The 14,315-nt window shown below is 42.9% G+C and overlaps 1 long non-coding RNA gene across 1 annotated transcript; it reads right to left on the minus strand.

Moving 5' to 3' along the window:
- Window positions 1–424: 424 nt before the first annotated feature.
- Window positions 425–773, minus strand: LOC115633474. Its single transcript, XR_003996350.1, has 2 exons — window positions 634–773; window positions 425–564 (listed from the first exon to the last, which is right to left on the minus strand). It is a non-coding gene; the product is annotated as an uncharacterized LOC115633474 (long non-coding RNA).
- Between the last annotated feature and the right edge of the window lie 13,542 nt (window positions 774–14,315).

The following is a 14,315-nucleotide window of genomic DNA, read 5'->3' on the forward strand; positions in this document are numbered from 1 at the left end:
CTGCGCAGCACAGCGATAAGATAGTGGCATTCATTTATTTGTCAAGTGCCACTAAAGACCGCCTACACTAAATAAAACAAATAAAATAGTATCCGCATCACCTTCTATTTTTGGGGGTTCAAGTAACAAATAACTTGGACTACTCTGGTCGGCCTTAGCTGTTCTGCCTTGGATTGAAAAAATTGTAGAGTTTTCAGCTTTCGCCCGTCTACTATTAGTCAGAACTATCCGGCATGACCGTGCCAGAGGCCTGCTTCCAACCGCCCTCGCGAAGAGAGTATAGTCGCACTACCAGTGGTGTATCACAATTACGTCGCGTACCAGCTGGCTTGGTGGTTACACTTGATCCCCTTGTGATACCCATTGGCTGGCGGGCAAACGGGATTTTACCTTCTTAGTACTAACTTTGTTTTTCAAAAAATGGTCCAGAGCTATTGCTTTTTAATAAACGAACTCCATATTATATTGGTTCTTAAAAGGAAGTAATGCTGGTTTAGAATTACGAGTGCATTCTTATGTCATGAGATCCTCAATGGCTTCCAATGCGCACCAGAGCTGACCTTGCTAAAAACGAATTTATTTACATCCATGTTAGAATCCGCTTTATCCTTTTGATATCCAATGATAACGTACTTTGGGTAGCTTTTCATTCCCGTCAAACACCCTTGGTTTGCGCGAGGTTGATTGTGGTGAGGCTGCACATTTCTTTAGGTTTGCTTGTTACGAGCAGTTCCATCTTGAACCGTTCTGAGCGAACACTTTGACACTACTTTACGTCTTCCTTCTCTCTTTTTCTTTGTCGTTCTGCCATTGACAAAGAGCACGGCCCGCTACTCTTGATGGAACCGATAATTTCCCTTATCCCCGATGCTACCTAATATCGATTTCTATAATACAATTGGTAGCACTTGGCCACACCACTCACGCACGAGTACTCGGTGTTGGTATCGGCAGGCGCCCGCTGCTAAGTGCGAGTTGCCATCCCCTCCGTCCGACGCTATTTGAGGTTTCCCAATACTGCCGCGTCGCAAATAACAACGTTACATTGATAAGCTTGCTACCCTGGTAAGCGGTAGTTTAGTAGTTGGAGTTGAATGCCATTGTGAAGAAAAAGACATGTGATCTGTACATGAAATATACAAGAGTATATTAGGTTTGCGGGAGCTGAAAAATGTAACAGGCAGAAGGAGGCGTGACAAACCTTACAAGGTATATACATACTTCATCAGCATGACAAGATGAGTCCATCGAGCCCTGTCCGTCCGTCCGTATGATCTAGATCTTAGAGAATATAGGAGCTAGAGACACCAAATTTTGCACAAAGACGCCTTTTTTTGTGTACGCTATACGAGTTTGTTTTATTTTTTTCATTTTCCTCCGACTTCCCTTCTATGGGGGTTTTTCTGTACACCAGACATGAGCAGGTATAAATAAAATGTGGTCCAAGTTGTATAGGGGGGTGGCTTGGATAGTTGTAGGGGGCCTTTTCTTCCCAATGACGAAAACGGCTGGTCGTTGTAGTTTGTGTGTGTTGGTTTATTTGTGACGTTTATGTACAGAGTTTGGTAGTGTTTAGTGATATGTACAAATGGTATGTGAATGTTTGTATGTGTGTAGAGGGTACACCGAACTGCACTGGGGTCACTTGCACAAAGCGGTGTGAAAAGACGCGAGTACGTTTTTCAACTAAACTTACAGCCCAGAGGAGGCTGCGCTCGCAGGTCAAACGTTCGCGTGGGAGGAGGTGTCGGACCCTGCCGCCCTTAACCTCTTAACATCCCGCCCCCTTGCAATATATTGGAAAAAAGGCGCATTGAAGGTGGGACGTCACATCCAGGAAGTGAGCTGTAAGGGGACGCTTGGAGTGCGTTTATTGGCGGCAGGCACCGGACAGAGTCCAGCCAAACACGGTGCTCTGGGCTACAGGGCGACCGTCTCGACCCGGGATGCACCCTGCTTGGATCAGCCTTGGATACACGTCCGCCCCGAGCACTAGCGGAACCGTGGATGGCCGGTAGAAGTTTGGATCGGCCAGGACCAGGGTGGCAAACTCGTCTCGGATCGCACCTTCCACAGCTCTTTCTGGAGTCCGCAGTTGATGCGGAGGGAGACATCCAAACGGAAGGACGAGAGGGCCCTGGATCGGACGACAGCGGTGGCGACGTCTTGGTTGGTGGGCAGACGCAAGGCAGCCGCAAAGGAAGCGTTGATGCTGCTCCTTGGCGTGCAGCTGTCGATGAGTGCACGGACCTCGAAGGTACGAGTGCTTGTGTCGACAAGTACCACTGCAGTTGGCAACAACACAGATGAAGGGAGCTGCTGCCGTGAAAGTGGTGGTGGAACACATGCTGGCGGTTGAAGAGAGTCAGACCGCTGCAACGACGCACAGTGGGGCCTTCGGACTTTTTTCGTTGCAAAAATCATATCTTCTGAACGGCTGAAGCAATTTTCGTCATTCAAATTTTGTTTGAAAGAAAAATTCTTAAGCTTTGAAACAAGTCATAGCGCATTGTGCTGTGATTTGTAGGAGCAATGTGTGCTCAAAGTTGGATTTTGTTGCCAGTGCAATATTTGCCTAATCAAACTAATAAAAAACATTTAATGATACAATTATTTTCAGTTATGTTATATTTTTAGTTTTTAACAAATTAAAAATTGAAAAAAAAATTGTTTAAATATTACAAATTTTTTTTTTAATTTCAAAATATTGAAAATTTTTTTTACATAAAAAAAAATTAAAATAAAATATTTTGTTAATATTTTATGATTACATTAATTTTTATTATAAAGTACTGACAGCTGCAATTATTTACATTAATATGTTTTCTTTAAAATAGTCGTCTACATTCGAAGGAATATCTAATAATTTCACCATGTCCGAAGAATAATTACTAACTAATTCTTTGTGAGACCTCACATGTCTAAGGGATGAAACCAGTGGATCTGAAGAGGCTGACAACATATTGAAGAGATCCTCGTTTTGCCTTATTCGTGACGTCTTGCATGTGTTCAAATATCTGAATTTTTTATAGTCCTTGTTCCTCGACTCTTGGGCTTCCTCTGACATTTCTCCAATTGGTCATGAAGTGTTACTTGCACTGACTGTTCCGTCACTATTGTGGGCTGAGGTACTGCCTCTTTCTTAGCCGATCCTATTTGTTTGTACCCAGGAAGAACATCAACATTATGCCGAATTAGGGAATGTCGCAATATTAAATATTTTTCCTTTGACAATCCCAAATCCATAAACAATGCCAAAGCCTCATCGGCACTGAACTGCTTTGGCAGTAAGTTTGGCGGAGTAGGAATGCTTTCCTTGATCCTTTTAAGTCGCACTGGGCTTGCGTCAGCAACCGCTTTTGTGACTTGCGATTTTATTTTTTCCTGATCCTTGGTGTATTTCATGGACAGCGCCTCCGACAAGTGATCCGTAGCTATGGCTTCTGTGACATCGACAAGCTTTCTTTTTCTTGTAAAATCCGAGCATTCTTCAATGGATTTCGTTGGTCTTCCTCTGGCTCGTCCAGTTGATGTAGAGGGTACATCGTCCATTGATGTATCCAAGTACGTAGTCGTTGATAGCCAGATTTCATATTTTAAATCAAATTTCTGCTTGCTATATCCTACGCTTATCCATTTCTGTTTGATTTTAGAATAAATTAATTTAAGCTTATTTCTCAACATTTTTTGCTGATCTGCACTTTCCAGAGCATCATACAGCTCTTCCAGAACAGCTTCTTCAAATTCCTTCTCATCATTGGAATTCCTAAATAGATCAAATAATGTTGCATTTTGCACAGCCATGTTAAAGAAAAATCACTTTTAAGGTATTTAAACGTAAATTATATTGAAAAATACTATTCACTGCTAGTTAGACACAACTGATTGCTTTTTAAGTCAAAATTCGACTATTACGCTGCACCAAAAATATTGGCAATATATACCATTTCTAAACGCATACCTAAGATAATAAACTAAAACCTCTTTTTGCCTGTTCAAATGCTTTAAAGCAAAGAAATTACAATTCATAAAAGGGTCAAAAAGATTGCAAGACCTTCACCTGATATTGTAAATTACACAACCTGTAATAAATGTTATGCATAATTTTGGTTGCACAATATTAAATGTGGATCAAATAGGACCGCTTAGGTATATTTTTGTATCCATAATGCTAAATACAATGTTCCTAATAGCCGTTACTGCGAATCTACCTGCAATGCATTCTTCTTCTTATACCCGCGGCAGCGCCTTTTTCGCTGATTTTTTTCCGAAGTTGCGGCACTCTTTTTGCTCTGGTGCACACCGGCGGATCCGGGCGGATGAAAGTTTTATTGCGTTAGGTAAAAGAATATTTAGGGAACATATTTTGAAAATATGGGCGAGGTACTTTTGGGTACTTTTTTTTTATTTTCCATCAAAGTTGAAAAACACCCTAAAAATAGGTAGTTTAAAAAATAACGTTTTCTAGATAACTACAAATACGAAAGACATAGTTTTTATTAAATAATGCATAAAATTAATTCATCTAGCAATACAAATCAAAACATCAATGATTCGTTTCATAACTTAGCTAATATTATACCTGAAAGATGAAGTATTTGCATCAAATTGAATTAATTGTTGCGAGCTTAAAAAAGGGTCGACTTTGAGTGCACATATGTCCTAAACTATAATTCCGATTTTTTTGAGAGTAAGATTTTCGTAATCTTTGGAAAAAAAACTATTAGACACGTTTATTCATTACTCCCAAAGCGTTCATGAAAATTTTGATTTTCGCAAGCTGTTTCGGCCTAAGGCCCCACTGTGCGACGTGGCTCTCTGGGGCGAGCGAGACCAGTGGGGCGAGGAAGAGCGCCGGGGCGAAAGCGACCGCTGTCGCTCTTCGATGTGGAGAAGCGTGTGGTGATCTCCTTGGCACCGGCGGCACTTGTACCGTTGTACCTTCGCTGGACTGGAAGTCTGCCCATCAACTGTGTTTGCAACCTTTTCTTGTGGATTACGCAAACCTCGCAGGAGTTGATCACTGATTTGACCAGGTTCCGTAGCCTCGGAATCCAGTACTTGGAGCGGACGGGGTTCACTGTCACCTGGTTTCCGCCGTAGAGTGAGATGCGGTGCGTAAAGAGAACCAAGACACGTGAGAAAACGCAGTTGTAAGGTAGGATGACCGGATGAACGTATCCGATACAGACAGCCGGCCACACGCCCTCATGACTCCGTGGGCATCTAGGAAGGGGTTCAAGTTGAGGATACAACTTGAAGTGGATAAGCTCTTCATGTTTAGCAAGCATTGGTAGTCCTTTGGGTATTCCCTTTGCTGAGTACGGAGGATTAGGATCCGTTGGGCCTCGACCAACTCACCGTTGCTCAGCTCTTTGGACTTTGGAGACGGGACCTTTTTGCAGCGTCGGCAGAACCGATAGATGTAGGCTACCACGCGCAGGGCTCTGCCGAAATCGGAAAAACGCTCCAGAAAGTCCCCTCCTGCGGGCACGGATACGAAGTTCACCCGATTGGTACGTTGCTCCATTTCCGTGATGAATGGAGGGTGCTCGATGATGGGCCAGCTTTCCTGCGGCATCCGAACCCAAGACGGCCCATGCCACCACAACTCGCTGTCTGCCAAATCTTGTGGAGGGACCCCTCGACTTGCCAAGTCCGCTGGGTTGTGCTCCGACCGCACGTGAAACCACCTGTTGTCCGTCGTGGACTGCGTGATTCTTGAAACTCGGTTCGCCACGAAAGTGGTCCAATTGCATGGTGGCTTGCTCAACCAGCACGATCGTCGAATCTGTCAAAAAATGGGGACCGAAACTGCTTAGCGGCAAGTGAGGAAGCGTGGCTGCGCACATATCGCTTAGGAGGACCGCGCCACATAGCTCTAGGCGCGGCAGCAACATTGTCTTAACTGGGGCGACTCGTGTTTTTGCCACGAGAAGGTGGACCTGGACCTCCTGCTGGAACTCCACACGGACATAAAGTGCTGCAGCCTTTGCGACGCATCGCAAAAGCCATGGTACTGAAAGGTACCTTGGGGCTGAAAATTTGTCCACCTCGGGATCCGTATCCGGTCCAAAGCTGGATAGCTCAAAAGGAACTGCCCCACCAATTGAGTAGTTCCGATGGCAATGGATCATTCCACCCGATTTTCTTTAGCCAGAGCTCCTGCATAAAAGTCTTGGCACGGATTACGAAAGGGGCCAGCAACCCCGCTGGATCGAACAGCTTGGAAATCAGCGATAGCACTTCGCGCTTCGTGTAGGAGGGCTTGGCATCCACGTCGCTGGCAACGAAGAAAAAGTTGTCCGTCGTAGCACTCCACCAGATGCCGAGTGTCTTCGTCTGGCTGGCGTCCTCAATTTCCAAGAAATCAGCCCGTAGCAGATGATCCTTGGGCATATGAAGCAAAAGTTCCTTGTTATTGGACGACCATTTTCGCAACGGAAAGCCTGCAGCGTCAAGTGCCTTCTGGAGCTCCCGTATAGCTGCGACTGTGGCCTCCTTCGTGTGGGCACCGGCTAGCACATCATCCACGTACATGTAATCGCAGATGATTTGACTGGCTATCGGATATTGCGTGCGTGAGTCCTCTGCCAGTTGCTGAAGCACCCGAATGGCCAGAAAGGGGGCGCAATTGACGCCAAAGGTGACCGTGTTCAATTCGTAGTCGCATATGTCACCTGTAGAATTCCGGTGCCTATAGTCGACGAGGATTTGCCGATACATTTTAGTTATGTCGGCACTGAAAACAAATTGGAAAAAACGCCATTTTAATATTTGCAGTGTCAAATCGGACTGCAGGACAGGTCCTGTGTGCAAAATGTCGTTCAAGCTTTTACCATTTGTGGGTGGACTTGACGCGTTGAAGACCACACGTACCTTCGTAGTGGTGCTGTCTGGCTTGATGACAGCGTGATGCGGAAGATAAAAATTATCTGCACTCGTGTCGGAAGGAACTTGGCGCATGTGCCCCAAATCCAGGTACTCATTGATCACCATATCGTACTGCTCTTTTAACGGAATGTTCCTTTTTAAGCGCGCTTCATTCTTCAGGAACTGAGTCAGTGCGATGGACCTTGAGTGACCCAAGTCGATTCGTTGTGGGTCCTTAAAAGGCAGCGACACTACGTACCTCCCATCTTCTTGTCTCCTCGTTGTTTGCAAGAAGTTTTGCTCGCAGACTAAATCTGCCTCCTTTACCCGAGTTGCGGGTAGATCCTCCACCTCCCAAAACTTCAAAAGGAGCTTGTCCAGTGAGGGCTCTGTGCTCACCGAAACCCTTGTGGAGAAGGACGAGATGGATTTGCGTTCCGAAGTGGCCACCGGACCGGTCAAGATCCATCCGAAAATAGTTTCCTGACCCAGCAGGGTGCCGCAAATATTGGGCCGGACACCATCCAGTAGTATTGATGGCAGCACATCTGCCCCAAGAAGGACGTCTATCTGGGCGCTTAGGAAGAAGTAGGGATAGGTTTGGAGGATCGGGTACGATGGCAGGTTGCCTGCCAAATGTGGCAACACGAACGCGGAGGCCGCAACTTGTAGCCTTGGCTTTGTTGGCGAAACAAGCTTGAAGCTGCACATCTTCCGCGCGTCGCCTGATACCACACCGTTGAGCCCGGATACCTGGGCCTGCACCTTCTGGAAAGGCAGCTTGATCAGATTACGCAAACGTTCCGATATGAACGTTCCTTCTGACCCGGAGTCGATTAAAGCTCGTGCCATGTAGATGGTGCCCAAGTGGAGGATATTTACCACCGCCGTGCCTAAGAGAACGCCTTGCATATTTGATGGGAAATAACTTTGTACATTAGACGTAGTGGACTGTAAGCTGGAATCATCGATATTCTGTGGAGATCGGACAACTGCTGCAGAGGGCGCTGACGGAGGGGTCCCACGGTGCAGTAGGGTGTTGTGGCGGCCCTTGCACGTGAAGCAATTATGCCGGCTCGTACAATCCTTGAGTTGATGGCCCCTCGCGAAGCCGTTAAGGCACAGTTTCTGTTTTTTAACAGTGGCCTCCCTCTCCTTAACGGACATTTGTAGGAATCGGGGGCACAGACGGATTGGGTGGTTTTCGGCTGAACAAAGCTTGCACGCAGCTGCCTTCACATTCACCTTCGCTTCAAACGTGTTGATCCTCTTGGGCGCGACGTCCTTCTTTGGAAGCTTGAGTGAATTCTGAGCGCCGCGAGAACGTTTTAAATCCTCCATGGACTCCAGAGCCCGATGGTGCTCTGTGAGGAATGCATCTAGCTCCGCCCAAACTGGGATCTCAGCTTTGTCCTTTAAGGAATGCTCCCATAAAGATAGCGTTGTATCCGAAAGCTTGGATGAGCATAAGAACACCAGAACGCAATCCCAGTTAGTGGTGTCAATCTTAGAACGCTCCAGAGCTGTCAAGCACCCTTGAATCGTGCTTTGGAGTGCCTTTATTGCCGTCCCCGACTCTTGGGGGGGAGGCCAAACAGGATGGTCAGCTGGCTGTTCACTAAGAGTATTCTATTTTCAAACCGACTCTTTAAATTTGCCCATGCGGACGCAAAACCATCGTTGGTAAGGGGAGATTTGCCGACGATTTCCTTTGCTTCCCCCCTGGTTCTGTTGTTGAGGTGAAATAGCTTCTCAACTGAAGATAGACGTGGATTGTCTATCTAGACCGCCGTAAATAGGTCTCGGAAAGTGGGCCAGCGCGCGTAGTCCCCTGTAAATATTTCGGTGTCACAGGGCGGAAGATTGAAGCCCATGGTGTGACGTGGCGGAGGAGCTGATTGGACTTTGGGAACGGACAATTTATCGATTTGCTCACTCAGCTGAGCCACGCACCGCTCATAGACTGAATAGCAAAAATCATACTTGGCTTGTATGAGGAACAGCTCATTCTTGGTTTCCTTGGGGGCTGCACGGGCAAGTGGTCTGGAGCATCTCTCGAATTCCTGCTTCACGCTGTCCCACAATTCCTTAAGCTCGTCGCGGCGGATTTTTAGTGTGAAGACGGACGCGTCGGCTGAAGAAGCACCGCTAATCTTGGCTTCGTACTAGCTCACTCTATCGGACACTGCTATGAACTCGTTCACGTAGGTGAGGCCGGATTCAGCCTTTGGCGACATCGACCGGGTGGTCCGTTTATCACTTGCAGGAGGCATTAGGGATGATCCCGTGGCCACTTCCGATTTTAGTGAAAACGGATTTGAAAATTCGTAAAAAGCCAATAAAACGGAAGCGTAGAAAATTTGTGGCCAAAAAACAAGGCTGAAGACGGAACAGCTAGAATTCAATTTCCTTCGGTTCAATAAAAAGATAACGGCAAGTTATGGAACAGATTTTATATTTCTTTATTTATTTATTAGGAAATGCTTCCCAAATCAGCAGACGGATTTTATATTTTCGCTTAATTTATTTATATTTTGAAAATAAAATGGTCGCTGGTTCAACCCTGCCGCCCTTAACCCCTTACTGCTCGCGTGAACACAAGTGTTGGGCGATATATTAGCCGCGCTTAGAAAGGGGGCTGTTCACAACTCAGTTTCTAAATGTGTAAATCCTGCGTTAGTATTTCGCATTTTATTATGATTGGACTCTTTAAGCCAAGGACGTCAAATATCTTTTTCTATTGTCGATAATACCATTCGTTTGGTATTTTGTTGAAAGAAAGCAGTCTTGCTTTGGCCTCCAAAATAAGCCAAGAGCCTTTGCTGTATCTACTTCCTAAACTTTAATTGGAACTTCATTCGCAAATAGATTATTTAAATGCTTATTGCTGCTGTTAAACCAAAACAAAGCTGTGATCTGATCATTCTTCTCTTTTAGTTTGGTGTCTGCACCTATAAGTAAGTCATCGACTTATAAATCTGTACGAAGAACTAAAACAGGCTTCCTAAATGGTGCAGACTTCGAATCAGTAAAAATGGTGCTGATGATGGACCGTATGTTATTGTGTTTAAATGATATACATCTGAATTTCTATTGTTGGGCTATTTTGTGAGCCCGGTTGTGACGTCATCACACCTGTGGAAGATAGTTGACAGCGCTTTGCCATGAAACTGCAACGGGTAACTCCTTGCTTAACAGATGTGTCACTTTCACCGAAAATAACTTCTTTGACCTTGCTTTCTGGAAAAGGGTTCCCGCCTGGTATCCTTTCATAGTTCCCCACTAAGAAGGGATTTTGGAAAACTCGAGCTCCAAAGGGGGAAAAACAGGCTCCAACGTTTGTATGAAAAATCTGCAGTTTTCATCTGATTAAATTTAAACTTGGTTTTGTGATACTTTTTTTGGGGCCTAAAATATGGGAGTTTTCCAAACCGCGTCAACAGCCCACACGGTAAAAGCTAGGATGCTGAAATTTGGGCTCAAGTATCCTATCATGGTGTAGATGCGCACTAAGAAGGGATTTTGGAAAATTCGAGCTCCAAAGGGGGGAAAACGAGCTCCAAAGTTTGTATGAAAAAACTACAATTTTCATCTGTTTAATTTTAAATTTTGTATACTCTCAGAAAAATTCCAAGAAAAACTGTATACTTGGTTTTTTGAAATTTTTTTTGGGGACTGAAATATGGGAGTTTTCCTGTAAAAAAAAATGGGGCACAAAAGGAAACCGCGTCAACAGCCCAAACGGCAAGAGCTATGAAGCTGAAATTTGGGCTCAAGGATCCTATAATAGTGAAGGTGCCCACTAAGAAGGGATTTTGGAAAATTCAAGCTCCAAAGGGGGGAAATCGAGCTCCAAAGTTGTTTAAAAATTCTGCATTTCTGCACCGATCAACTTTAAATTTGATTTTTATAATCTATAAAAGAATACAAACAAAACTGCATACTCGGATTTTCGAAATTTGTTGGAACTTGAATTATTGGGGTTTTAATATTTATTCACTATTTCAAATGAAAAGTTTGTGTTATAAATTTAGTCCGATCGAATTAAAATTTGGGTAATGTAATCTACGTAACTAAATCTACATCTTTGCATTCAAGGATTTTCAAAATATGCATTTTACAAAAGCAGGCAGAACAAACAATACAAAATATCAAACAGTTGGGGACAACTAAGTATACATACACACACACACATGCAAGCAGCTGTTCGTGTAGTTGCGTACAAACGATTGAAATAGCCAAAGCAAAATGTGAGACACTAATGTGTGAATGTCCATACATATGTGCACATCTATGTATGTACATATGTATCTACATATGTATGTATGTACATTCGTCTTGCACTGACAGAGCAAAAAATGTTAATTAATTGAAAATTATATAACATTTTTAAAAGTAATTTTTTCTTTGTTTAGTGCATTTGGCATTAGGGTTTTCATTAATAACTTTATGCAACAACAACAAATATCAAATAGTTGGGGACATCACATACACACACTCACACACACAACAAGCAACAGTTTGCGGTTCTCTACGTACGGTTGAAAAAGTAAAGAGAAAAATATGTACATATGTATGTATGCCTGGGTATGAATATAGCATGTATGTACATTAGTATTAATGTATACATTGGGCAATCGAACACAGTTGTTTGATTGTAAAAAAAATAATGCTCTAAAAACAACAACAAATGCTCGCTCTTCTTTCGTTTTGACCATTTAATGTTAATTGCAAAGGCAGAACGCCAAAAGTTTACAGTCGCCGTCGTTACCGTCGCTAGGCAACGACTGCGTAAGCGATAGTAAAGCAGAAACCGAATAACGGAGCTACGCATATTCTGCTTCGCATTGCGGGCAGATGTATGTATGTATATGATTTGTTCTTATTGATCTCAATAAATAATTAGATTTTATTATTTAAATATTCTGCTTATTGCATTCAAACTTCGATATTTTGATGGTATCGGTGGCTTCAACTATCGAAAGTTTTACTCTAGCAAATTGAGATGAGAATTGTCAGTGCTTTTTGATCGTGGCTCATCGCTGCACGTCATTGACACGAGTGCCGTGTTTCATATTCCGAGTTTGTGCGTGACCGTATTGACTCAATATGGCACGAAAAGACTCAAATGTGAATTTAAAATTAGGATATACCCTTATAATTATTCCCCTTTTTTGCACATAGTCTATCGTAAAACGTTGCGTTATCTCTATATATAAAACAGTTTGTCCCGACTAATTGGTGATCAACGCACAGCCCAAACGGTAAAAGATGAAATTTGGACTCAAGTATCCTTTCATAGTATCCATCATAGTGTAGGAGCACACTAAGAAAGGCTTTTGGAAAATTCTAGCTCCAAAGGGGCGAAAACGAGCTTTAAAAAATATTTGTTATAGTGGTCATGTTTGTTTAACGAAATAGTTTGGCAAGAACAAAAATGTAACGGACTACTGAACAATTTTTTGTCAAGAACAGAAAATGTTCATTCAAATACCTTAAATGCCTTCCTACTGGTAACTTATAAGGTGAAAACATATGGGTAGGTTATGCACACACAATATAAATACAATTGGAAACATTATATTGAGCCTGGTTAAGACGGGCAATACCTGCTAGTTTATATAAAATTGTCTACTGTTGTTCAATTTTATTCAATTCGGTCAATTCTAAGAAAAGTTATTAGCAAAACAAATTCTCGCCAGTACAACTCCCCCAAACTGCAGCAAAAAGTTCGCTCTTTTTCTTCCTCTTTTTGCAGCTGCTATGGGCGCATATAACTCAGTGACGGAAGTTTACCTGGGTACAGGGTATTACACTGTCGGGCTTGCTCGACTGTAGCGTTCTCTCTTGATTTTAATTAAAGTCAAGTGTATTAAAAAAAAAACACAACCTCGTTCTTTTTTCGGACTTAGGAATAGCTACATACGAAATCCAGTTCTGATAATGGCATCGATGTAAAAACTATATAAGTCGTAAATTTCCATTAAGTATGTGCACGACAAATTAACGAATAACTCAATATCACGCCAACCGATTTCGATGATTCTTTTTTTTTTCTGGTAGTCAGTTCGACTATATTTTATAATTACCTCAGAACTTTCGACTGGGTCAACCGATTTTTATGATTCTTCTTCTGTTTGAAAGCCGATGCTTCCCGTGTGGTCCCATTTCACTTTGGTTCAGTGCTGACAATGACATCCATGAGTAAACCACATAAGTCTTAAATCATACAAAATGTTCATGAGCTTCGGATATAATTTACTTAATTATAGTTAACAAAGAACTGCTTAATTTGCAAGAAAAATAACAATGTAAATATAAAAACTAGTATAGCCTTTCACCCTTAGGGTACAGGCTATAATAATACGAAGAAATTAAAAAAAGAACTTGTAAATATACAAAAGAATTCAATATATTAAATAGTAGAACTTTTTTTCAAGTTTTATTTATTTATCGAATCTTCTCTCACGGAGACTTACGATAAGTAGTCAAATCTTAATCTAATATAGTTCTTTAATTATTTATTTTTATTTTAACAAATTAAATCTAGTATACAATACTAAACTTAAGAATAGTTTAACGAGCACTAGCTGCTAGGGCCTTCGACTCGCAAGATTGGGCTACAATGCGTTTATATATTGAGATTTGCTTCTTTCATGAAGTTGGATAATTTTAGAATGTTTTGTTCTGACGCAATTACTAAACAGTTGGAAGGGCTCTGAGAACCAAAATGGTGAGCTATTGTAAGATTTTCCCCGCATAGTGGACACGGCCTGTGTAGTACCAGTCAGTAGGTGTTGATGTTTACATTGTGTGTGTCCGATGCGCAGGCGGATGAAAGTTCCGCATGCTCGTCTCCAAAGGTTAGCGGGAAGAAGGATCCTTGAGCAGTTTGGGTTAATCTGTGTGTATCTGTGTGTAGACAGGCCCCATGCCGCCTGTTTCTTTTTAATAAGGTGAAGCTGGATTTTATTCCTTATATCCTTGGCATTGGTGGGTGTAAAAGGAAAGGATACGGCGGACCTCATGTCAGTAGCGGCCTTGTCGGCAGCTTCATTTCCAGGAATCCCTTGGTGGCTGGGGGCCCAGAGAATGGTAATTTTTTTTTTGTGAATAGTGGTGAGGTTCCTTATTTCACGAACAGTGGAGTCACTATGATCCCAGTTCTGTAAAGCAGATATTGTCGATAGACTATCGGAGCATATTACATATAGTCCTTTGCTACTGGAAGCATGGCGGCAGGCTTTTAGTGTGGCAAATGCTTCGTCGGTGAAAATGGAGTTATATGTAGGGAGGGATCCTCCAGCGATAATTGTATTTGCGCTGTCAACAACGGCGAAGGTGGTGGCATCATCTATTAGAGAGATGATGTAGATGATGTAGAGCCAGATTCTTGGACCGAGCTTTTCTTTTTCGCATAAAAATCGAGCTAGAAACTCCGA

Source organism: Scaptodrosophila lebanonensis, unplaced genomic scaffold (genome assembly GCF_003285725.1).
Source record: "Scaptodrosophila lebanonensis strain 11010-0011.00,11010-0021.00 unplaced genomic scaffold, SlebRS2 tig00001423-arrow-arrow-pilon, whole genome shotgun sequence".
Taxonomy (NCBI): Eukaryota; Metazoa; Arthropoda; class Insecta; order Diptera; family Drosophilidae; genus Scaptodrosophila; species Scaptodrosophila lebanonensis.